This window comes from Ascaphus truei, unplaced genomic scaffold (genome assembly GCF_040206685.1).
Source record: "Ascaphus truei isolate aAscTru1 unplaced genomic scaffold, aAscTru1.hap1 HAP1_SCAFFOLD_228, whole genome shotgun sequence".
In the NCBI taxonomy this organism is placed as follows: domain Eukaryota; kingdom Metazoa; phylum Chordata; class Amphibia; order Anura; family Ascaphidae; genus Ascaphus; species Ascaphus truei.
In genome coordinates this window covers 90,700-117,739 of record NW_027455197.1, presented here as the reverse complement: position 1 = coordinate 117,739, position 27,040 = coordinate 90,700, and the positions used below count along the sequence as shown (strand labels likewise).

General features: G+C 43.3%; 1 long non-coding RNA gene across 4 annotated transcripts; it reads left to right on the top strand.

Moving 5' to 3' along the window:
• Positions 1–4: 4 nt before the first annotated feature.
• On the top strand, positions 5–26,938 carry LOC142477710 (uncharacterized). 4 transcript variants are annotated; one of them, XR_012792626.1, is made up of 14 exons: positions 2,171–2,276; positions 3,509–3,619; positions 6,119–6,240; positions 7,259–7,354; positions 8,799–8,902; positions 10,099–10,209; positions 12,635–12,754; positions 13,775–13,870; positions 15,314–15,425; positions 18,214–18,333; positions 19,320–19,417; positions 20,973–21,083; positions 24,383–24,492; positions 25,864–26,938. It is a non-coding gene; the product is annotated as an uncharacterized LOC142477710 (long non-coding RNA). The 4 variants fall into 4 exon arrangements; XR_012792627.1 differs by lacking the exon at positions 3,509–3,619; XR_012792629.1 differs by lacking the exon at positions 10,099–10,209.
• The last annotated feature ends 102 nt before the right edge of the window (positions 26,939–27,040 follow it).

Below are 27,040 nucleotides of genomic sequence, written 5' to 3'. Positions count from 1 at the left end.
ACTACTACTACACAGAGACAGATAAGCAATGTGTATATTTCTCATTTACCATTTAGTATTTGTCGTTTTATTGACTCCACACAATCCGGCTGCTACGGGTTTCACATTGAACATTTTCATCTCTACTCTACCCCTTCCTGTGATCTGAACCATGCAAGTTTTCATTGATTCAATACATCATGAGTAGAGTGTGGCTACAGTATGAAGTAAAGACCCAAGGACCACATCTACTACCATTCATAACAAGAACATGTGCAGTAGCGCACAGCTGCAGTTCTATGTGATTGTTATGAAAGGTTGAGGTGGTTCAATTCTATGAATCTGGAGTGGGATGGATCCTGTTTGCATCACATGGTTTCATCTAGGCCAGTAGATTATATAACTCTCAGTACAGGTTACACATGGCATCAGTATTAGTGATGTAAAGAGGAGGAAAGCTTCAATGTGGAGAACAAAGCCAAGTAATGTTGAAGTTACTCCTTTTACCATTTACTTGGTCAGTCTGTACTGTCTACTCCCCACACAGCTGCTAAGGGTCTTCCATTTTAAATACTTTCACCTCCTATTCTGCACTGCTTTGCTGCCCATTATTTAGAGATGCGTTCCAGTCATGTTTATCACTCTGAATCTCTCTGCAGTCATTGATTCAGCACATCATGGGTAGAGCATGGCTACAGATACAGAAAGCTTTTATTATTTTACCGGCTGATCATCCATAATATTGCATTAAAACATAGAATATCACTTAATTTCCAAAAGATTCAGTGATGCTGATAATGCAGAATCTCACAACATTTCCCATCATAATGCCATAATGCACCAGAGGAAGAAATAATCCTTGCTATATCTGTACATTGTGTGACGTATTACCTCCATGACCATTGATAGCAAGTACATCTTCTGTATAGAGCGGCTGTGTTATGATGCAGTTATTGATCATCATTGACATAATCACAAGAATCTTATGCAAAGGGAAATTGCCCGCGGAATGTGTGCCTGTTTTAAGTCCTCCAGCTTAACGCCCCTACACCTCCCACTACACAGGCATACTTACTTATGCATACACTGACATCTGGCATACCTACACACACCCCAGGGCCACTTCCTTCCCCTGATGTCAGGGAGAGGATGGGCATGCAGAGTGCAGTAAGTCTCCACGTTACTCTGGCCAACAGTCTTGGCCTACCCCCAGCATCTGTCACCCACAACATCTGTTCCCTCCTTGTAAAGTGCTGAACTATCTCACCTGGGTCAGTGCTATAGCTGATCACAGTGCCCGATCATGATGTCACTGTGACAGGCAGCAGTGCAGATTGACCGGTCAATCAATGCAGTGCCGCACCATATGCACTAAATGAGATTTCCGTGCCCCCTGTCAGGTTACTCCCTGGGCAGTGACCCTGCTCACCCCCTCCCCTAGTTCCACCTCTGACCACAATTATCTCTCTTGGAGAGTGTAGCAAATTGGTGTTGGGGGAATCTCACCTCTGCCATGCATGGTCACAATCTGGGCACAGGACCCAAATAGTGGGCAATGTGGCACTTCTTACAGTAGAGAATAAGTAACTATATTCTTTACTTGTGTATTAAGGACCTTATTTGCATTAAAATTCAGTCCCCATGGGACCAAGACTTTCTGGCTTACTGAACAAAGTGGAATTATTTCGTAGAGGGTGGAGAATTGTATTTTATCTGAAATTACCCCCTCTGCACAAAATACAAACAATTATACACATACACGTACCTTGTGGAAGTTGTTGCCCTCTATCTTCCTGTGGTCTCTCCCTGTTTCTCACCGTGCCTCCTCCCATTTCCTTGCACCTCTGCGTCTCCGCATATATCCCTATACTCAGAGCCGGCTCCGGTCAGTGACATGGGATGCCCAAATATGAGCATATCCATACATGGGCATCCATGCCACTGACCGGAGCCCACTCTGTTGCGGATATGGAGAGAGACTGGGAGATTTACATCCCCTTATAATTCAGATGGTGCATAGTACCGGCACGTATTGTTTTACCGTTACTGTGTACCTTCCTACTTTCACACTGGTACAGTATGTGCTGCAGTGGGACTGAGAGGGATATATTGGTAACACATAGTTATTGTTGGGGGAATTCAATCCATTTTGAAAATAGTAATGAATTTTTTTTTACTTTTCTTTTTTTTCAGTAATGAAGAATGAAACATTTCTGTTAAAATTGAATTGGAGGTGAACTGGATTCATCATCAACTCTGCACCAGTGTGAATTGATGTTCTTTAATGTTCTGATAAGGTACATGCAACATCTCTTCCTCAACCCCTACACCACTCTCTGCCTCTTGCCTCTCTCTCTCCACCTCCATGCTAAGCGTATTAACCCATCTAATGTAATCCACATTCCATGTCTCACTTTACTCTTCACTTCTCACGTGCCCTCTGGAATGTCTGCTCTCTGACTAACAAGGTCTATTTGTACATGACCTCTTCTGCTCTCATCATCCACCACTTCTCATTCCCCTCACCCCTGTCCTACTCGATACCTCAGCTTAATTGAACTCTCTCCTCTGACATCTACCCTTATCTCTAACCTCTCCTCACTTTCTGCTTAAACTAACTATCTTGTTAACTTTTACAATGCTATCATCTCCTCCTCCTCCCTCCTCCCTCCTCCATTATATATTTATATGCCCCTTCTAGGCTCTGACACACTCATCCCTCTAAGGCCATGATTATCATGGGCACATGCTTGGTCATCCACAGTGCGTGCGAGCGATGCAGAGCCGCCTCGGACCTCAGTGCAGGGATTGCTGCATACCCCAGCATCTGTCACCCGCAAACAATACACACACTAATACTCCCCACAATACACACTATAATACCTCCTCAATACTAATCTCTCCAATAATATTATAGCTCCAAACACAATATACACAACACCCTTACACAAGATACACAATCTAGTACTCTCCTCTGCACCTCTACACACAATATAATACTCCCACACACACAATATACACACTACCCTCCTACCCCCATAAAATACAACCAATAATACACACACACTTTGTGGATGTTGGGACCAGCTCCCGGCATGCACCAGTGAAAGAGAGAGGCCAGCAGAAGCTCGGAAGAACTCCCTCTCTCCATCCGTGCCTCCCTCCGTTTCCCATCTTCTCCCTGTCTCTCTCCCTCCCTTTCCTTGCATCTCCCTGCGTCTTTACGTATACCCAGTCAGTGACGGCTCTGGTCACGTGATGCCTTAATATGGGCTTATCCATATATGTTCATCCACGTCACTAATGTGATGCCCGCACTGTTGCGGAGCTGGTACTTACGACGCGCACTTATTGTTTTATCAGTACTGCGTACCTGACTCTACCGGCCTACTTTCAACACTAGTACAATAAGTGCTTCACTACGAGTGAGTGGGGAATATTGGCATCACACAGTCACTGTTGAATATGCCATTCAATCCATTTTGAAAAAAGTAATGCAATGTGGTTTTGTTTTGTTTGCTTTTTGCAGTAATGAAGAATGGATAAGTTATATTAAAATTAAATTGGAGGGGAACTGGATTCAGCATTTCATCATGAACTCTGCACTTGTGAGAATTTACCTTCTTGAATGCCCTGACAGGTACACGCAACTTTAAGACTATAATCTGCTGTGCAAGCTTTCGTGCTATACCTCCCCCTCAGGTTTTGATTTATACATTTGCTCCCTCAAGTCATGTCCTCTAATATTTGAAAGCTCTCTCCTAGCATTTTCTCTCTACCACAGAACGTCATCCCAATGTAACCTCTCTCTTGTTCTCTCTGCTTGCTGTTTCCTCACTCCTCTGTTAAACTTTTCTAATTTCTCTAACTTCCACACTCCTGCTTTTATCCACATGTTCTCCTCTTTCCTTCCCCTACCTTTGCATGTGTCTACACACTGCACCATTTGTACAGACCTCTATTGCAGCTATTTCTGCACTGCTCAATGAAAAGCACTCATGTACATCCTATTCTCTGCGCCCCCTCTCTCTGCGCCCCCTCTCTCTCTGCGCCCCCTCTCTCTCTGCGCCCCCTCTCTCTCTGCGCCCCCTCTCTCTCTGCGCCCCCTCTCTCTCTGCGCCCCCTCTCTCTCTGCGCCCCCTCTCTTTCTGCGCCCCCTCTCTCTGCACCCCCTCTCTCTGCGCCTATCTGTCTCATTCTCTCTACGTCCCTCTCTCTCTACATAGAGCTATCTCTGTCTCTCTCTACACCTATCTCTGTGTCTCCTTCTATGTTTGCTGATGTGTGGGATATCTCTTATAATCTTGAACCTGCTCATATACACATCGGGCCTCCCTGCCTCTGCCTCCCTGCTAAGAGTGTTAACCTATCTAATGTAATCCACATTCCTTTCCTTACTTTTCTCTTCCCTTCTCCTATGCCATCTGGAATGCCCGTTCTCTGACTAACAAGGCTCTAGTTGTACATGACCTCTTCTGCTCTCATCATTCACAATCAGTCATTCCCCTCACCCCATCTTACCTGTCCCACTGATTTTCCTCTGCTTAATTAAACTCTCCTCTGACATCTACTCTAACCTCTCTGCTCTCTCTCTCTCTTTCTGCTTAAACCGACAATCTTATTAACTCTTACAATACTATCCTCTATATGCCCCTTCAAGCTCTGACACACTCGTCCCTCTAACCCACACCCTTGGCTAAATTCCCAAACATGTTCATCACACTTCCACTCACTGTTCTTAATGCCTATGAAGGAAATCTCACACTTGATGTTTGATTTTTCTACAGTAAAAATGTCTCCAGTCCTGTATAAAGCTGCTCTCTGGGGCCAAACCACACTACTTTTTTTTCCACATTCATCAACACACAAATTTAATTTACGCTGTCTTTTTTCCCCTGTATTTGACTCCCTCCACTAACCTTCTTCTCACACTTGCCATCCTTCCTTCACTTCTCCTCAAGCATTTGACTACTTCAGAGGCAAGGTGGATGCCACCCACAAGGAGATTCCTTCTGTCCCTTCCCCCTTCTCTCCTTCTACCTAATTCTCCTTCTGCATTTGACTCCTTTTCTTCTCTTACAGAGCTGGAAGCTAATCATCTTCTCTTCTCCCTCTACCACATGCCCTCTAGATCGTATCCCCTCACACCTTACTGCATCTCTTAGTCCCCACTCTCACCCACATCTTCAAGTCCTCCCTATTCTCTGGCTCTTTACCCTCTTACTTTAAGCCTGTAGTGGTCACCCTTTTCTCAGAAACAACCTACACCCTATGTGCCTTACTAACTACCGCCCTATATCCCTCCTGCTGTTTGTCTCCTAATTGCTAGAATGTCAACATTCTTAAATCACATGCCCTCCTGGATCCTTTACAACCTGCCTTTCGTACAGCTCGTTCTACAGACTGTGCTTAAAGCAAATTCCCAAGGTCACTTTTCCCTACTAATCCTACTTGATCTATCTGCTGCGTTTGATGCTCTCAATCACTCTCCTCCTTCATATTCTAAACTCTCTCTTGGTATCCGTAACACAGTTCTATCCTGGTTTTCATCATAACTTTCCTGTCACACATTCTCCATCTCTGTTGCTAACATGTCTTCGTCTTCTATTGATCTGTCTGTGGGTATACATCAGGGCTCTGTTCTGAGATCTCTCTTTCTCTCTACATACTATCATTTGGTGACCTCATCAACTCTTTGTGACAATCCTATAAATAACACATACAAATATCAGGTCATGGGAATAAGTGATTTGGACATAAAAGTAACATTTCGGAAGTGTGGACAACTAATACATCTTGTAGATTGCCTTTACAGTGTGATGTCATTGATTCAGTAGATTGTGTGCAGACCAGGACTGCAGTACAGTGTCACTCACATGGATGACTTGCGTGGTAGAAGCTCAAGAACAAGGATGTCAAACTCCAGTCCTCGAGGGCAGCAAACAGGCCAGGTTTTCAGGATATCCCTACTGAAAACCTGGCCTGTTTGGGACCCTCGAGGACTGGAGTTTGACATGCATGCTCTAGAAGGAGCACAGCTGTGGGTGGGAGGTGGATTTGCTTTGCATGAAATGGTTTGGAGCAAGGTTTATTGTATGTATTATCATAATAACAATGCAATGCTTAACTTTTATTTCAGGAGGGATGACTGCAGAACAGAAGTGAATATTGAAGCCATGTGTTCCTTTTCTTGCAAAAGAGAAAATTTGAAGGACAGTTGAAGAGAAAGAAAATTACTACACAGAGACAGATAAGCAATGTGTATATTTCTCATTTACCATTTAGTATTTGTCGTTTTATTGACTCCACACAATCTGGCTGCTACGGGTTTCACATTGAATATTTTCATCTCTACTCTACCCCTTCCTGTGATCTGAACCATGCAAGTTTTCGTTGATTCAATACATCATGAGTAGAGGGTGGCTACAGTATGAAGTAAAGACCCAAGGACCACATCTACTACCATTCATAACAAGAACATGTGCAGTAGCGCACAGCTGCAGTTCTATGTGATTGTTATGAAAGGTTGAGGTGGTTCAATTCTATGAATCTGGAGTGGGATGGATCCTGTTTGCATCATATGGTTTCATCTAGGCCAGTAGATTATATAACTCTCAGTACAGGTTACACATGGCATCAGTATTAGTGATTTAAAGAGGAGGAAAGCTTCAATGTGGAGAACAAAGCCAAGTAATGTTGAAGTTACTCCTTTTACCATTTACTTGGTCAGTCTGTACTGTCTACTCTCCACACAGCTGCTAAGGATCTTCCATTTTAAATACTTTCACCTCCTATTCTGCACTGCTTTGCTGCCCATTATTCAGAGATGCGTTCCAGTCATGTTTACCACTCTGAATCTCTCTGCAGTCATTGGTTCAGCACATCATGGGTAGAGCATGGCTACAGATACAGCAAGCTATTATTATTTTACCGGCTGATCATCCATAATATTGCATTAAAACATAGAATATCACTTAATTTCCAAAAGATTCAGTGATGCTGATAATGCAGAATCTCACAACATTTCCCATCATAATGCCATAATGCACAAGTGGGAGAAATAATCCTTGCTATATCTGTACATTGTGTGACGTATTACCTCAATGACCAATGAGAGCAAGTACATCTTCTGTATAGAGCGGCTGTGTTATGATGCAGTTATTGATCATCATTGACATAATCACAAGAATCTTATGCAAAGGGAAATTGTCCGCAGCGAAGTGAGATTTCAGCCCCCAAACGTCTGTAATATTAATGCAATGTCTTACTTTTGTTGCAGTGAACACTGAAGAGACGGATCTACTACAACACTGTACAGGATGAGCATACACTACAAGCAGCAAAATGATCTTGCAGTTGACAGTATGTTGTTCTGGTAATGTGCACAATTATTATTTATGGGCTACACACCACAGTGCTGGACATATTCTGTTAACTTCAACTCTACTCCTAACATGGAGATGTCTTCCTGGTGTTACTGATTCAGTACATCATATGCACAGTGTGGTTATGATATGATGGATTGATTTAATGAACCCACCAACCAATGATGACATCTGCATCATCTTCTGTAAAGTGCAGCTACAGCATGATATTATCAGCATTTGGTGCGGTATAATCAGAGGTATCTATGTGCTTTTGTGCCTGTTTTAAGTCCTCCAGCTTAACGCCCCTACAACTCCCACTACACAGGCATACTTACTTATGCATACACTGACATCTGGCATACCTACACACACCCCAGGGCCACTTCCTTCCCCTGATGTCAGGGAGAGGATGGGCATGCAGAGTGCAGTAAGTCTCCACGTTACTCTGGCCAACAGTCTTGGCCTACCCCCAGCATCTGTCACCCACAACATCTGTTCCCTCCTTGTAAAGTGCTGAACTATCTCACCTGGGTCAGTGCTATAGCTGATCACAGTGCCCGATCAGGATGTCACTGTGACAGGCAGCAGTGCAGATTGACCGGTCAATCAATGCAGTGCCGCAACATATGCACTAAATGAGATTTCCGTGCCCCCAGTCAGGTTACTCCCTGGGCAGTGACCCTGCTCACACCCTCCCCTAGTTCCACCTCTGATCACAATTATCTCTCTTGGAGAGTGTAGCAAATTGGAGTTGGGGGAATCTCACCTCTGCCATGCATGGTCACAATCTGGGCACAGGACCCAAATAGTGGGCAATGTGGCACTTCTTACAGTAGAGAATAAGTAACTTTATTTTTTACTTGTGTATTAAGGACCTTATTTGCATTAAATTCAGTCCACATGGGACCAAGACTTTCTGGCTTACTGAACAAAGTGGAATTGTTTCGTAGAGGGTGGAGAATTGTATTTTATCTGAAATTACCCCCTCTGCACAAAATACATACAATTATACCCATACAAGTACCTTGTGGAAGTTGTTGCCCTCTATCTTCCTGTGGTCTCTCCCTGTTTCTCACCGTGCCTCCTCCCATTTCCTTGCACCTCTGCGTCTCCGCATATATCCCTATACTCAGAGCCGGCTCCGGTCAGTGACATGGGATGCCCAAATATGAGCATACCCATATATGGGCATCCATGCCACTGACCAGAGCCCGCTCTGTTGCGGATATGGAGAGAGACTGGGAGATTTACATCCCCTTATAATTCATATGGTGCATAGTACCGGCACGTATTGTTTTACCGGTACTGTGTACCTTCCTACTTTCACACTGGTACAGTATATGCTGCAGTGGGACTGAGAGGGATATATTGGTAACACATAGTCATTGTTGGGGGAATTCAATCCATTTTGAAAATAGTAATGAAATGTTTTTTACTTTTCTTTTTTTTCAGTAATGAAGAATGAAACATTTCTGTTAAAATTGAATTGGAGGTGAACTGGATTCATCATCAACTCTGCACCAGTGTGAATTGATGTTCTTTAATGTTCTGATAAGGTACATGCAACATCTCTTCCTCAACCCCTGCACCACTCTCTGCCTCTTGCCTCTCTCTCTCCACCTCCCTGCTAAGCGTATTAACCCATCTAATGTAATCCACATTCCATGTCTCACTTTACTCTTCACTTCTCACGTGCCCTCTGGAATGACTGCTCTCTGACTAACAAGGTCTATTTGTACATGACCTCTTCTGCTCTCATCATCCACCACCTCTCATTCCCCTCACCCCTGTCCTACTCGATACCTCCGCTTAATTGAACTCTCTCCTCTGACATCTACCCTTATCTCTAACCTCTCCTCACTTTCTGCTTAAACTAACTATCTTGTTAACTTTTACAATGCTATCATCTCCTCCTCCTCCCTCCTCCTCCCTCCTCCATCATATATATGCCCCTTCTAGGCTCTGACACACTCATCCCTCTAAGGCCATGATTATCATGGGCACATGCTTGGTCATCCACAGTGTGTGCGAGCGATGCAGAGCCGCCTCGGACCTCAGTGCAGGGATTGCTGCATACCCCCAGCATCTGTCACCCACAAACAATACACACACTAATACTCCCCACAATACACACTATAATACCTCCTCAATACTAATCTTCCCAATAATATTATAGCTCCAAACACAATATACACAACACCCTTACACAAGATACACAATCTAGTACTCTCCTCTGCACCTCTACACACAATATAATACTCCCACACACACAATATACACACTACCCTCCTACCCCCATAAAATACAACCAATAATACACACACACTTTGTGGATGTTGGGACCAGCTCCCGGCATGCACCAGTGAAAGAGAGAGGCCCGCAGAAGCTCGGAAGAACTCCCTCCATCCGTGCCTTCCTCCGTTTCACATCATCTCCCTGCGTCTTTACGTATACCCAGTCAGTGACGGCTCTGGTCACGTGATGCCTTAATATGGGCTTATCCATATATGTTCATCCACATCACTAATGTCATGCCCGAACTGTTGCGGAGCTGGTACTTACGACGGGCACTTATTGTTTTATCAGTACTGCGTACCTGACTCTACCGGCCTACTTTCAACACTAGTACAATATGTGCTTCACTACGAGTGAGTGGGGAATATTGGCATCACACAGTCACTGTTGAATATGCCATTCAATCCATTTTGAAAATAGTAATGCAATGTGGTTTTGTTTTGTTTGCTTTTTGCAGTAATGAAGAATGGAAAAGTTATATTAAAATTAAATTGGAGGGGAACTAGATTCAGCATTTCATCATGAACTCTGCACTTGTGAGAATTTAACTTCTTGAATACCCTGACAGGTACACGCAACATTAAGACTATAATCTGCTGTGCAAGCTTTCGTGCTATACCTCCCCCTCAGGTTTTGATTTATACATTTGCTCCCTCAATTCATGTCCTCTAATATTTGAAAGCTCTCTCCTAGCATTTTCTCTTTACCACAGAACGTCATCCCAATGTAACCTCTCTCTTGTTCTTTCTGCTTGCTGTTTCCTCACTCCTCTGTTAAACTTTTCTAATTTCTCTAACTTCCACACTCCTGCTTTTATCCACATGTTCTCCTCTTTCCTTCCCCTACCTTTGCATGTGTCTACACACTGCACCATTTGTACAGACCTCTATTGCAGCTATTTCTGCACTGCTCAATGAAAAGCACTCTTTAATATCCTATTCTCTGTGCCCCCTCTCTCTGCGCCCCCTCTCTCTCTGCGCCCCCTCTCTCTCTGCGCCCCCTCTTTTGGCGCCTCCTCTCTCTGCGCCCCCTCTCTCTGCGCCTATCTGTCTCATTCTCTCTACGTCCCTCTCTCTCTACATAGAGCTATCTCTGTCTCTCTCTATACCTATCTCTGTGTCTCCTTCTATGTTTGCTGATGTGTGGGATATCTCTTATAATCTTGAACCTGCTCATATACACATCGGGCCTCCCTGCCTCTGCCTCCCTGCTAAGAGTGTTAACCTATCTAATGTAATCCACATTCCTTTCCTTACTTTTCTCTTCCCTTCTCCTATGCCATCTGGAATGCCCGTTCTCTGACTAACAAGGCTCTAGTTGTACATGACCTCTTCTGCTCTCATCATTCACAATCAGTCATTCCCCTCACCCCATCTTACCTGTCCCACTGATTTTCCTCTGCTTAATTAAACTCTCCTCTGACATCTACTCTAACCTCTCTCTCTCTTTCCGCTTAAACTAACAATCTTATTAACTCTTACAGTGCTATCCTCCTATCTATATGCCCCCTCTAGGCTCTGACACACTTGTCCCTCTAGCCCACACCCTTGGCTAAATTCCCAAACATGTTCATCACACTTCCACTCGCTGTTCTTAATGCCTATGAAGGAAATCACACAATTGATATTTGATTTTTCTACAGTAAAAATGTCTCCAGTCCTGTATAAAGCTGCTCTTTGGGGCCAAACCACACTACTTTTTTTTCACATTCATCAACACTCAAATTTAATTTACGCTGTCTTTTTTTCCCTGTATTTGACTCCCTCCACTAACCTTCTCCTCACACTTGCCATCCTTCCTTCACTTCTCCTCAAGCATTTGACTACTTCAGAGACAAGGTGGATGCCACCCACAAGGAGATTCCTTCTGTCCCTTCCCCCTTCTCTCCTTCTACCTAATTCTCCTTCTGCATTTGACTCTTTTTCTTCTCTTACAGAGCTGGAAGCAAATCATCTTCTCTTCTCCCTCTACCACATGCCCTCTAGATCGTATCCCCTCACACCTTACTGCATCTCTTAGTCCCCACTCTCACCCACATCTTCAATTCCTCCCTATTCTCTGGCTCTTTACCCTCTTACTTTAAGCCTGTAGTGGTCACCCTTTTCTCAGAAACAACCTACACCCTATGTGCCTTACTAACTACCGCCCTGTATCCCTCCTGCTGTTTGTCTCCTAATTGCTAGAATGTCAACATTCTTAAATCACATTCCCTCCTGGATCCTTTACAACCTGCCTTTCGTACAGCTCGTTCTACAGACTGTGCTTAAAGCAAATTCCCAAGGTCACTTTTCCCTACTAATCCTACTTGATCTATCTGCTGCGTTTGATGCTCTCAATCACTCTCCTCCTTCATATTCTAAACTCTCTCTTGGTATCCGTAACACAGTTCTATCCTGGTTTTCATCATAACTTTCCTGTCACACATTCTCCATCTCTGTTGCTAACATGTCTTCGTCTTCTATTGATCTGTCTGTGGGTATACATCAGGGCTCTGTTCTGAGATCTCTCTTTCTCTCTACATACTATCATTTGGTGACCTCATCAACTCTTTGTGACAATCCTATAAATAACAAATACAAATATCAGGTCATGGGAATAAGTGATTTGGACATAAAAGTAACATTTCGGAAGTGTGGACAACTAATACATCTTGTAGATTGCCTTTACAGTGTGATGTCATTGATTCAGTAGATTGTGTGCAGACCAGGACTGCAGTACAGTGTCACTCACATGGATGACTTGCGTGGTAGAAGCTCAAGAACAAGGATGTCAAACTCCAGTCCTCGAGGGCAGCAAACAGGCCAGGTTTTCAGGATATCCCTACTGAAAACCTGGCCTGTTTGGGACCCTCGAGGACTGGAGTTTGACATGCATGCTCTAGAAGGAGCACAGCTGTGGGTGGGAGGTGGATTTGCTTTGCATGAAATGGTTTGGAGCAAGGTTTATTGTATGTATTATCATAATAACAATGCAATGCTTAACTTTTATTTCAGGAGGGATGACTGCAGAACAGAAGTGAATATTGAAGCCATGTGTTCCTTTTCTTGCAAAAGAGAAAATTTGAAGGACAGTTGAAGAGAAGGAAAATTACTACACAGAGACAGATAAGCAATGTGTATATTTCTCATTTACCATTTAGTATTTGTCGTTTTATTGACTCCACACAATCTGGCTGCTACGGGTTTCACATTGAATATTTTCATCTCTACTCTACCCCTTCCTGTGATCTGAACCATGCAAGTTTTCGTTGATTCAATACATCATGAGTAGAGGGTGGCTACAGTATGAAGTAAAGACCCAAGGACCACATCTACTACCATTCATAACAAGAACATGTGCAGTAGCGCACAGCTGCAGTTCTATGTGATTGTTATGAAAGGTTGAGGTGGTTCAATTCTATGAATCTGGAGTGGGATGGATCCTGTTTGCATCATATGGTTTCATCTAGGCCAGTAGATTATATAACTCTCAGTACAGGTTACACATGGCATCAGTATTAGTGATTTAAAGAGGAGGAAAGCTTCAATGTGGAGAACAAAGCCAAGTAATGTTGAAGTTACTCCTTTTACCATTTACTTGGTCAGTCTGTACTGTCTACTCTCCACACAGCTGCTAAGGATCTTCCATTTTAAATACTTTCACCTCCTATTCTGCACTGCTTTGCTGCCCATTATTCAGAGATGCGTTCCAGTCATGTTTACCACTCTGAATCTCTCTGCAGTCATTGGTTCAGCACATCATGGGTAGAGCATGGCTACAGATACAGCAAGCTATTATTATTTTACCGGCTGATCATCCATAATATTGCATTAAAACATAGAATATCACTTAATTTCCAAAAGATTCAGTGATGCTGATAATGCAGAATCTCACAACATTTCCCATCATAATGCCATAATGCACAAGTGGGAGAAATAATCCTTGCTATATCTGTACATTGTGTGACGTATTACCTCAATGACCAATGAGAGCAAGTACATCTTCTGTATAGAGCGGCTGTGTTATGATGCAGTTATTGATCATCATTGACATAATCACAAGAATCTTATGCAAAGGGAAATTGTCCGCAGCGAAGTGAGATTTCAGCCCCCAAACGTCTGTAATATTAATGCAATGTCTTACTTTTGTTGCAGTGAACACTGAAGAGACGGATCTACTACAACACTGCACAGGACGAGCATACACTACAAGCAGCAAAATGATCTTGCAGTTGACAGTATGTTGTTCTGGTAATGTGCACAATTATTATTTATGGGCTACACACCACAGTGCTGGACATATTCTGTTAACTTCAACTCTACTCCTAACATGGAGATGTCTTCCTGGTGTTACTGATTCAGTACATCATATGCACAGTGTGGTTATGATATGATGGATTGATTTAATGAACCCACCAACCAATGATGACATCTGCATCATCTTCTGTAAAGTGCAGCTACAGCATGATATTATCAGCATTTGGTGCGGTATAATCAGAGGTATCTATGTGCTTTTGTGCCTGTTTTAAGTCCTCCAGCTTAACGCCCCTACACCTCCCACTACACAGGCATACTTACTTATGCATACACTGACATCTGGCATACCTACACACACCCCAGGGCCACTTCCTTCCCCTGATGTCAGGGAGAGGATGGGCATGCAGAGTGCAGTAAGACTCCACGTTACTCTGGCCAACAGTCTTGGCCTACCCCCAGCATCTGTCACCCACAACATCTGTTCCCTCCTTGTAAAGTGCTGAACTATCTCACCTGGGTCAGTGCTATAGCTGATCACAGAGCCCGATCAGGATGTCACTGTGACAGGCAGCAGTGCAGATTGACCGGTCAATCAATGCAGTGCCGCAACATATGCACTAAATGAGATTTCCGTGCCCCCAGTCAGGTTACTCCCTGGGCAGTGACCCTGCTCACCCCCTCCCCTAGTTCCACCTCTGATCACAATTATCTCTCTTGGAGAGTGTAGCAAATTGGAGTTGGGGGAATCTCACCTCTGCCATGCATGGTCACAATCTGGGCACAGGACCCAAATAGTGGGCAATGTGGCACTTCTTACAGTAGAGAATAAGTAACTTTATTCTTTACTTGTGTATTAAGGACCTTATTTGCATTAAAATTCAGTCCCCATGGGACCAAGACTTTCTGGCTTACTGAACAAAGTGGAATTATTTCGTAGAGGGTGGAGAATTGTATTTTATCTGAAATTACCCCCTCTGCACAAAATACAAACAATTATACACATAGACGTACCTTGTGGAAGTTGTTGCCCTCTATCTTCCTGTGGTCTCTCCCTGTTTCTCACCGTGCCTCCTCCCATTTCCTTGCACCTCTGCGTCTCCGCATATATCCCTATACTCAGAGCCGGATCCGGTCAGTGACATGGGATGCCCAAATATGAGCATATCCATATATGGGCATCCATGCCACTGACCGGAGCCCACTCTGTTGCGGATATGGAGAGAGACTGGGAGATTTACATCCCCTTATAATTCATATGGTGCATAGTACCGGCACGTATTGTTTTACCGGTTCTGTGTACCTTCTTACTTTCACACTGGTACAGTATGTGCTGCAGTGGGACTGAGAGGGATATATTGGTAACACATAGTCATTGGTGGGGGAATTCAATCCATTTTGAAAATAGTAATGCATTGTTTTTTACTTTTTTTTTTGCAGTAATGAAGAATGAAAAAGTTCTGTTAAAATTGAATTGGACGTGAACTGGATTCAGCATTTCATCATCAACTCTGCACCAGTGTGAATTGACGTTCTTTAATGTTCTGACAAGGTACATGCAACATCTCTTCCTCTACCCCTACACCACCCTCTGCCTCTTGCCTCTCTCTCCACCTCCCTGCTAAGCGTATTAACCCATCTAATGTAATCCACATTCCTTGTCTCACTTTACTCTTCCCTTCTCACGTGCCCTCTGGAATGTCTGCTCTACGACTAACATGGTCTATTTGTACATGACCTCTTCTGCTCTCATCATCCACCACTTCTCATTCCCCTCACCCCTGTCCTACTCGATACCTCAGCTTAATTGAACTCTCTCCTCTGACATCTACCCTTATCTCTAACCTTTCCTCACTTTCTGCTTAAACTAACTATCTTGTTAACTCTTACAATGCTATCATCTCCTCCTCCCTCTTCCTCCATCATCTATATGCCCCTTCTAGGCTCTGACACACTCATCCCTCTAAGGCCGTGATTATCATGGGCACACGCTTGGTCGTCCACAGTGCGTGCGAGCGATGCAGGGCCTCCCCGTCGCCTCGGACTTCAGTGCAGGGATTGCTGGAGCGACAGGCATGCGCTAACTTTGCCTTCTGTTGCGTGCTTACTATAGACGCAGCCTAACCCATGCATTGGTTAAATTCACAAGCACGCTCTCATCACACTTCATCACATCACACTGCTGCTCTTAACACCTATGGAGGAAATCTCACAGTCTGATTTTCTACACTAAACCTTTGTCCTGTTCTGTAAAACTCTGCTCCTTTTTTTAAGGTCAAACACTACTTTTTCCTCACTCATCAACACTCCAATTTCATTCACACTGTCTTCTATGTATTTGAGTCCCACCACTGACTTTCTCCTCCCACTTAACATCCATCCTTTATTTCTCCTCAAGCCTTTGCTCACTTGAGGCAAGGTGGATGCCATCCACAAGTAGATTCGTTCTCTCCCTTCCCCCTCTCTCTTTTTCTATCTAGATCTCATTGCACTCTTGACTCCTTTTCTCCTGTCACAAAGCTGGAACCTGATCTTCTCTTCTCCCTCTACCACATGCCCTCTCAATCCTATATTCTCACTCTCACCCACATCTTCAATTCCTCCATATCCTTTGGCTCTTTCAACTCTTCCTTTTAAGCATGCAGTGGTCACCCCTATTCTCAAAAATAACCTTGACCTTGTGTGAATTTCTAACTATCGCCCTGTATCCTTCCTACCATTTGCCTCCTAATTGCTAGAACGTCTTGTGATCTCCCGTTTGATCAACATTCTTAAATCACATGCTCCTCTGGGCCCTTCACAATCTGCCATTCCCAATGTAACCAATTATGTACATAAAGAAAATTCCCAAGGTCCATTTTACTTACTAATCCTGCTTGATCTCTCTTCTGCTTTTGATACTGTCAATCACTCTTCTCATTCATATTCTAAACTCTTTCAAAACTGGCCACTGAGAAGTGGACTTGGCTGGGTAATACCCGGCGTCGGGTAATGTCAGGGCAGCTGGAAATAATCTTTTATACTTACCTTTCCTAAGACATCTAGGATCAGCAGCAGCAGTCCTCTGATGTTGGCAGCATCAGAGGTGTCTTCACCTGGCGGGGGGAGCTGCAGGAATCACTTCCACAGCACCGAAGCAGGTAAGCTGTGTCTGTGAGCCTGCAGCTCCCCCGCCGGCTGAAGACACCACAGATGCTGCCACCGTCACAGGACTGCTGCTGATCCTAGATTTCACCGCCACCCGGAAGGTAAGTGCCAAACCGTGTACCCGACCGGGTAGAACCTTTCATTTTGGCCGGGTACCCGTTACCCATTTTTTTATAGTTGAGGACCCAGTCCAACACTATTCTCTATTCATCTGCTCCTTCCTACATATCATCTTTGGTCTCGTTATGCCCTTCCTCGTCTCCTAAGCTCTACTAATAACTGTCTCCATTATACTTCTTACATCTCTACTGCGCACTCGCTCTCTTGCCTGAAACCCTTTCCCATCAATTTACCTGTGAAACTCACACACACTCAGTATATGCCAACATAACCTCTTCCACCCACATTTAAAATCAACCTTAAAATTCACAACTTAAATGAAGCATTTCAATAGCTTTTACTCGTTGCTACTGTCACTCATTCAGTCACTAACTATTGTTCCCAAGAAGTGCTTTATACTACAAGTACCCACCATTAAGGACAAGCATTGTCATCTACTGCACTTGTTCCCCCACCTGTTGTCTCTCTGTAAGTCTCCTTACATTTCTCTTAGATTGTAAACTACCCAGGACAGGGATTTACTTTCCTATTGTCTGTTTTTGTTTGTTGAACTTATTGTATAATAATTTCCTGTACTTTTTGGTCTCTCTTGTAAAGCGCTGAGTACACAATGGGTGGTATATAAATAGAGATATATGCAGAGTCTAGAGACAAGGCACACCTGTATAGGTAGCTACAGTTTATCCGGGACTGTATGCATCCTTGAAGTGCCTGTCCCAGTTATTTTCTATTGATTGCAATGTAGGAGTGTCTGTCCTGTCTTATTTTTTTTATTATTATTATTATTATTATTATATATACAAAGATATATACAAAGATTGTTTCCTGTCGTTAGCATGACATTGTGTGACACAGTGTGATGTCATTGATTCAGTAGATTGTGTGCAGACCGGGACTGCAGTACAGTTTCACTGACATGAATAACTTGTGTGGTAGAAGCTCTAGAAGGAGCACAGCTGTGGGAGGGAGGTGGATTTGCTTTGTATCACATGGTTTGGAGCAAGGTTCATTGTATGTATCGTCAATAATAATTATAATAATAATAATGCAATGCTTAACTTTTTTATTTCAAGAGGAAAGACTGCAGAACAGAAGTGAATATTGAAGCCATGTGTTCATTTTCTTGCAAAATAGAAAATTGAAGGACAGTTGAAGAGGAGGAAAATGACTACACAGAGACAGATAAGCAATGTGTATATTTCTCATTTAGTATTTGTCGTTTTATTGACTCCAAAAAATCCGGCTGCTAAGGGTTTCGCATTGGACATATTCACCTCTACTCCACCCCTTCCTGTGATCTGTACCATGCAGATTTTTGTTGATTCAATACATCATGAATAGAGTGTGGCTACAGTATGAAGTACTGACCCAAGGACCACATCTACTACCATTCATAACAAGAACATGTGCAGTAGCGCACTGCTGCAGTTCTATGTTATTGCTATGAAAGGTTGAAGTGGTGCAATCATATGAATCTTGAGTGGGAGGGATCCTGTTTGCATCATTTAATTTGATCTAGGCCAGTAGAGTATATAACTCTCAGTACAGGTTACATATGGCATCAGTATTAGTGATTTAAAGAACAGAAAAACAGGAGTGGAGAACAAAACCAAGTAATGTTGAAGTTACTACTTTTTACTATTTACTTGGTCAGTCTGTACTGTCTACTCCCCACACAGCTGCTAAGGGTTTCCATTTGAGATACATTCACCTTCTACTCTGCACTACTGTGCTACCCTCTATTCAGAGATGAGTTCAAGTCATGTTTACCACTCTAAATCGCTCTGCAGTCATTGATTCAGCACATCATGGGTAGAGCATGGCTATAGATACAGCAAGCTTTATTTTACCCTAATATTGCATTAAAAAATAGAATATCACTCAGTTTCCTACAGATTTACTGATGCTGATAATGCAGAATCTCACCCTCCCATCATAATACACCAGAGGAAGAAATAATCCTTGCTATATATGTACATTGTGTGACATATTGCCTCCATGACCATTGATGGCAAATACATATTCTGTATAGAGCAGCTGTGTTATGATGTAGTTGTTATTGATCATCATTGAGATATAATCACAAGAATCTTATGCAAAGGGAAACTGTCATTAGCATAGTGGGATTTCAGCCCCCAAACTTCTGTAATATTAATGCAATGTCTTACTTTTATTGCAGTGAACACCGAAGAGACGGATCTACTACAACACTGCACAGGTCAAGAGTATACACTACAAGCAGCAAAATGATCATGCAGTTGACAATATGTTGTTCTGGTAATGTGCACAATTATTATGTATGGGCTCCACTCCACAGTGCTGGACATATTTTGTTAACTTCAACACTACCCCTACCATGGAGATGTCTTCCTGTGATTGGTGTTACTGATTCAGTACATCATATGCACAGTGTGGCTATTATATGATGGATTGATTTAATGAACCCACCAAACACTGATGACATCTATATCATCTTCTGTAAAGTGCATCTACAGCAGGATATTATCAGCATTTGGGGTGATATAATCAGAGGCATCTATGTGCTTTTGTGCTGGGTAAAGTCCTCCAGCTGAACCGCCCCCCGCCCCCCACCCCCCTACACCTCCTGCCACACAGGCAAACTTACTTACACACACAGCACACTTACTTATGCACACTGACACTTGGCATACCTACACACACACACCCCACAGCCACTGGCATGCATGCAAAGTCCTGGGCATGCAGAGTACAGAATATCTCCACCTTGCTCTGGCCCGTACTCTTGGCCTACCCCCAGCATCTGTCACCCACAACCTCTGTTCCCTCCCTGTAAATTGCTGCACTAACACACCTTGGTCAGTGCTGCAACCGATCACAGCACCGGATCATGTCACTGTGATAGGAAGCAGTGCTAATTGACCGGTCAATCAATGCCACGTGGCAACATACGCACCAAAAGAGATTTCCATGCCCCCTGACAGGCTACTCCCTGGACTGTGACCCTGCTCATCTTCCACCTCTGATCACAATAATCTCTCTTGGAGAGTGTAGCAAATTGGAGTTGGGGGAATCTCACCTCTGCAGTGCATGTAGAGTCCTGTATGCAGAGTACAGAAAGTCTCCACCTTAGTCTGGCCCGTACTCTTGGCCTACCCACAGCATCTGTCACCCACAAATAATACATACACTAATACTCCCCACAATACACACTTTAATACCTCCTCAATAATAATCTCCCCAATAATATTATAGTCTTAAACACAATATACACAATACCCCCTAACACAAGATACCCAATCTAATACTCTCCTCTGCACCTCAACATAATATACACACTATAATACCCTACACACAATATAATACTCCCACACACACACACAATATACACACTATCCTCCTACCGCCATAAAACACAACCAATAATACACACACACTTTGTGGATGTTGGGACCAGCTCCTTGCATGCACCAGTGAAAGAGAGAGGCCCGCCATCCGTGCCTCCCTCCGTTTCCCATCTTCTCCCTGTCTCTCTCCCTCCCTTTCTTTGCATCTCCCTGCATCTTTGCATATACCCAGTCAGTGACGGCTCCGGTCACGTGATGCCTTAATATGGGCTTATCCATATATCTGTTGCAGAGATGGAGAGAGACCTGGAGATTTTACATTTCCTTATAATTCATATTGGTACTTAGTACGGGCACTTATTGTTTTATCAGTACTGGGTACCTGACCGTACTGGCCTACGAGTGAGAAGGCAATATTGGCATCACACAGTTACTGTTGAATATGTCATTCAATCCATTTTGAAAATAGTAATGCAATGTGGTTTTGTTTTGTTTGCTTTTTGCAGTAATGAAGAATGAAAAAGTTATATTAAAATTAAATTGGAGGGGAACTGGATTCAGCATTTCTTCATGAACTCTGCACTTGTGAGCATTGACCTTCTTGAGTGCCCTGACAGGTACACGCAACTTTAAGACTATAATCTTCATCAACTGCTGTGCAAGCTTTCGTGCTATACCTCCCCCTCCGGTTTTGATTTATACATTTGCTCTCTCAATTCATGTCCTCTAATATCTGGAGGCTCTCTCCTAGCATTTCTCTCTACCACAGCACGTCATCCCAATGTAACCTCTCTCCTGTTCTTTCTGTTTACTGTTTCCTCACTGCTCTGTAAAACTTTTCTAATTTCTCTAACTTCCACACTCCTGCTTTTATCCACATGTTCTATACACTTTCCTTCCCCTACCGTTGCATGTGTCTACACAAAGCACCATTTGTACAGACCTCTATTGCAGCTATTTCTGCACTGCTCAATGAAATGCACTCCTGCACATCCTATTCTCTTCCACCTTCCCTCATTCTCTACGCCCCCCTCTCAAAGCCCCCTCTCTCTATGTCTCCTCTCTCTACGCCTATCTGTCTCATTCTCTTGACGCCCTTCTCTCTCTACATATCCCTATCTCTGTCTCTCTCTACACCTATCTCTGTGTCTCCTTCTATGCTCGCTGATGTTGGGGGATATCTCTTATAATCTTGGACCGGCTCATATACACATCAGGCCTCCCTACTAAGAGTGTTAACCTATCTAATGTAATCCACATTCCTTTCCTTACTTTTCTCTTCCCTTCTCCTGTGCCCTCTGGAATGTCCACTCTTACTAACAAGGCTCTAGTTGTACATAACCTCTTCTGCTCTCATCAGTCACAATCAGTCATTCCCCTCACCGCATCTTACCTGTCCCACTGATTTGCCTCTGCTTAATTAAACTCTCCTCTGACATCTACTCTAACCTCTCTTCTCTCTTCTCTCTCTCTCTTTCTGCTTAAACTAACAATCTTATTAACTCTTACAATGCTATCCTCCTATCTATATGCCCCCTATAGGCTCTGACACACTCATCCCTCTAACCCACACCTTTGGCTAAATTCCCAAACACACTCATCACACTTCTACTCGCTGTTCTTAATACCTACGGAGGAAATCTCACACTTTGTTTGATTTTTCTTCTGTAAAAATGTCTCCTGTCCTGTATAAAACTGCTCTCTAGGGCTAAATACACTACTTTTTTCCACACTCATCAACACTCAAATTTAATTTACGCTGTTTTTTTTCTCTGTATTTGACTCCCTCCACTGACCTTCTCCTCCCACTTGCCATCCTTCCTTCACTTCTCCTCAAGCATTTGACTACTTCAGAGGCAAGGTGGATGCCACCCAAAAGGAGATTCCTTCTGTCCCTTCCCCCTTCTCTCCTTCTACCCAAATCTCCTTCTGCACTTGACTCCTTTTCTTCTCTTACAGAGCTGGAAGCTAATCATCTTCTATTCTCCCTCTACCACATGCCCTCTAGATCGTATCCCCTCACACCTTACTGCATCTCTTAGTCCCCACTCTCACCCACATCTTCAATTTCTCCCTATTCTCTGGATTTTTGCCCTCTTTAAGCCTGTAGCGGTCACCCTTTTGTCAGAAACAAACTACACCCTATGTGCCTTACTAACTACCGCTCTGTATCCCTCATGCTGTTTGCCTTCTAATTGCTAGTGTCAACATTCTTAAATCACATGCCCTCCTGGATCCTTTACAACCTGCCTTTCGTACAGCACGTTCTACAGACTGTGCTTAAAGCTAATTCCCAAGGTTTTTCCCTACTAATCCTACTTGATCTATCGACTGCGTTTGATGCTCTCAATCACTCTCCTCCTTCATATTCTAAACTCTCTCTTGGTATCAGTAACAAAGTTCTATCCTGGTTTTCATCATAACTTTCCTGTCACACATTCTCCATCTCTGTTGCTAACATGTCTTCGTCTTCTATTGATCTGTCTGTGGGTATACATCAGGTCTCTGTTCTGAGATCTCTCTTTCTCTCTACATACTATCATTTGGTGACTTCATCAATGCTTTTGGCCTTAGATATAATCTCTATGCGGATGATACACACACAAATCTATCCACCCCTGTTCTCACTCCTGCAATCCAGTCCCTACTCTTGGGTTGTCTCCTGGCTATATGCTCATGGATGGCACTCCACTGCCTTAAACTTAATGTCTAAAACTGGGCTCATATTATCCCCTTTCTCCATCACAGTAAACAGTACTACCATCTATCTTGTCATCAAACATGTTGCATAGGAGTAACATTTGGCTCTTCAATTCCATCTCCATTCACATGCACGGCTATGGGTAAAATGTGTTGCCTCTTTCTCTGTAATATTGCCAAGATCTTCCCTTTCCCCTCTCAACCTACTGCTAAAACTCCAATGTATACTGTTATCCTATAGGTTATTTTAACATACTACTAACAGGCCTCCATGCTTCACAACTTTCTCCTATGCAAAACTCTGCTGCTTGAATTATCTCACTTTCTCCCACAACAGTCTCTGCTCATCTCCTTAAATCCCTGTCCTGGCATCCCATCAAGTTTTTGTATCACCTACAAAGTTCTCCTCCTTACCTTTTTGTTAAGGCTCTCCATTAATCTGCTCCTTCTTGCATATCATCTTTGATCTCTCGTTATGCCCTTGCTTGTCTCTTGCACTATAACCATAACTGTCTCCTGTAAACTTCTTTCACCTCTACTGTTCTCTCACTTGCCTGAAACCATTTTCCATCACTGCACCGTACATGTGAAACTTCCTCACACTCAGTATATGCCAACATAACCTCTTCCACCCACATGTAAGACCAATCTTAAAATTCACGACTTAAATCAAGCATTTAAAAAACTTTGACTCGTGGCTACTGTCCCACACCCACAGTCACTGCTAACAACTATTGTTCCCAAGATGTGCTTTCTACTAATTGTACCCACCATTAAGGACAAGCATTGTCATCTACTGCACTTCTTCCCCCAACTGCTGCCTCTCTTTAAGTCTTCTAACATTTCTATTAGATTGTAAAGTTCCCAGGGCAAGGATTTACTTTCCTATAATCTGTTTTTATTTTTTTTTAAATTATTTTTCCCCTCTCCCCTAATGATATACATATAGGTTTTCCTGTCATTTGCATGACAGAGTTATTATGGTTAACTATTGCATCATGTAGACTGCCTTTTCAGTGTGATGTAATTGATTCAGTACTTTGTGTGCAGACTGTGACTGCAGTACAGTGTCACGAACATTAATGACTTGTGTGGTAGAAGCTCTAGAAGGAACACAGCTATGGGAGGGAGGTGGATTTACTTTGGATCACATGGTTTGGCGCAAGGTTCATTGTATGTATGATCATAACCATGCAATGCTTAACTTTTATTTCAGGAGGGAAGAACAGTGAATATTGAAGCCATGTGTTTCTTTTCTGTCAGAAGAGAAATTTTGAAAGACAGTTGAAGAGGAGGAAAATGACTACACAGAGACAGATAAGCAATGTGTATATTTCTCATTTAGTATTTGTCGTTTTGTTGACTCCACACAATCCAGCTGCTAAGGGTTTCGCATTGGACATATTCCCCTCTACTCTACCCTTCCTGTGATCTGTACCATGCAGGTTTTTGTTGATTCAATACATCATGAGTAGAGTGTGGCTGCTGTATGAAGTATTGACCCAAGGACCACATCTACTACCATTCATAACAAGAACATGTGCAGTAGCGCACTGCTGTAGTTCTATGTGTTTTATTAAAGGTTGAAGTGGTGCAATCATATGAATCTGGAGTGGGATGAATCCTGTTTGAATCATATGGTTTCATCTAGGCCAGTAGAGTATATCTCTCAGTACAGGTTACACATGGCATCAGTAGTAGTGATTTAAAGAACAGAAAAAACAAGAGAAACTTCAATGTGGAGAACAAAGCCAAGTAATGTTGAAGATACTCCTTTAACTATTTATTTGATCAGTCTGTACTGTCTACTCCCCACACAGCTACTAAGTCTTCCATTTGAGATACATTCACCTCCTACTCTGCACTGCTGTTCTGTCCTCTATTCAGAGATGAGTTCCAGTCATGTTTACCACTCTGAATCACTCTGCAGTCATTGATTCAGCACATCATGGGTAGAGCATGGCTACAGATACAGTAAGCTTTATTTTACCGGCTGATCATCCATAATATTGCATTAAAACATAGAATATTACTCAGTTTCCAAAAGATTCAGTGATGCTAATAATGCAGAATCTTACAACACATCCCATCATAATGCACCAGAGGAAGAAATAATCCTTGCTACACTACCGACACGTTTTATTGAAGCACGGCTAGCACCGCAAGCCGGGGGATGCCCCGGCGTGCTAGCCGCACTCCCTCAGCGTGCCGCGCATCACCGATGCACGGTCACGCGTCATCGGGTGCCTGCGCCCCCTGCACGCGCGTCCAGGGCTCCCCGAGGGAGCACTGGTGTCCCGCGATGTGGGGGACAGCGGCAGGGGGTTCCGGGGGACCCGACGGACCCGGCAGCGGAAGGGAGAAAGCCCCGATCGGAGGGCGCTCCTCCGCTGCTTCGGCGTGCGCCCGGCACCCTACGGCGCGCGCCAGGTTACTGCTGCGGCCAAGAACGGGCAAATGCTCGAATAAACTCGGCCGCAGCAGTATATCTGTACATTGTGTGATGTTTGGCCTCCATGACCATTGATAGCAAATACATATTTTGTATTGAGCGGCTGTGTTATGATGTAGTTGTTATTGATCATCATTGAGATATAATCACAAGAATCTTATGCAAAGGGAAAATGTCTGCAGCATAGTGGGATTTCAGCTCCCAAACTTCTGTAATATTAATGCAATGTCTTACTTTTATTGCAGTGAACACTGAAGAGACGGATCTACGACAACACTGCACAGGACAAGAGCAAACACTACAAGCGGCAAAATGATCTTGCAGTTGCAAATATGTTCTGTAATGTGCACAATTATTATTTATGGGCTACACACCACAGTGCTGGACATATTCTGTTAACTTCTACCCCTACCATGGAGATGTCTTCCTGTGATTGATTCAGTACATCATATGCACAGTGTGGCTATGATATGATGGATGGATTTAATGAACCCACCACCCACTGACATCTGCATCATCTTCTGTAAAGTGCAGCAGGATATTATCAGCATTTGGGGTGGTATAATCTGGGGCATCTATGTGCTTTTGTGCCTGGATAAATTCCTCCAGCTGAACCACCCCCTATACCTGCCACACAGGCATACTTACAGAGCACACTTACTTATGCACACTGACACTTGGAATACACACACACACACACACACACACACACACACAGACACTGTCATGCATGCAGTGTCCTGTATGCAGAGTACAGAAAGTCTCCACCTTACTCTGGCCCGTACTCATGGCCTATCCCCAGCATCTGTCATCCACAACCTCTGTTCCCTCCCTGTAAAGTGCTGCACTAACACACCTGGGTCAGCGCTGCAGCTGATCACAGTGCCGGATCATGATGTCAATGGGATAGGCAGCAGAGCTGATTGACAAGTCAATCAATGCAGCTCCGCAATATATGCACCAAAAGAGATTTCTGTACCCCCTGTCAGGCTACTCCCTGGGCAGCGACCCTTCTCACCCCTCTCATTCCACCTCTGATCACAATAATCTCTCTTGGAGTGTGTAGCAAATTGGAGTTGGGGGAATCTCACCTCTGTAGTGCATGGTCACAATCTGGGCACTGTACCCAAATATTGGGCAATGTGGCACGTCTTACAGTAGAGAATAGAATAAGTAACTATATTCTTTACTTGTGTATTAAGGAACTTATTTGCAATAAAAATTCAGTCCACATGGGACCAAGACTTTCTGGTTTTCTGAACAAAGTGGAATTGTTTTCCTATAATTTTATATTCTCTGAAATGTAACATCACAATAAAGTACTCCTATTTTTTTCCTTTGTGCTTTTTTATGGACTATTCCTTTATGTATTTCACTTAATGGGACTAATTACCTTACGATTAGATTTCACTTGTATTTTCT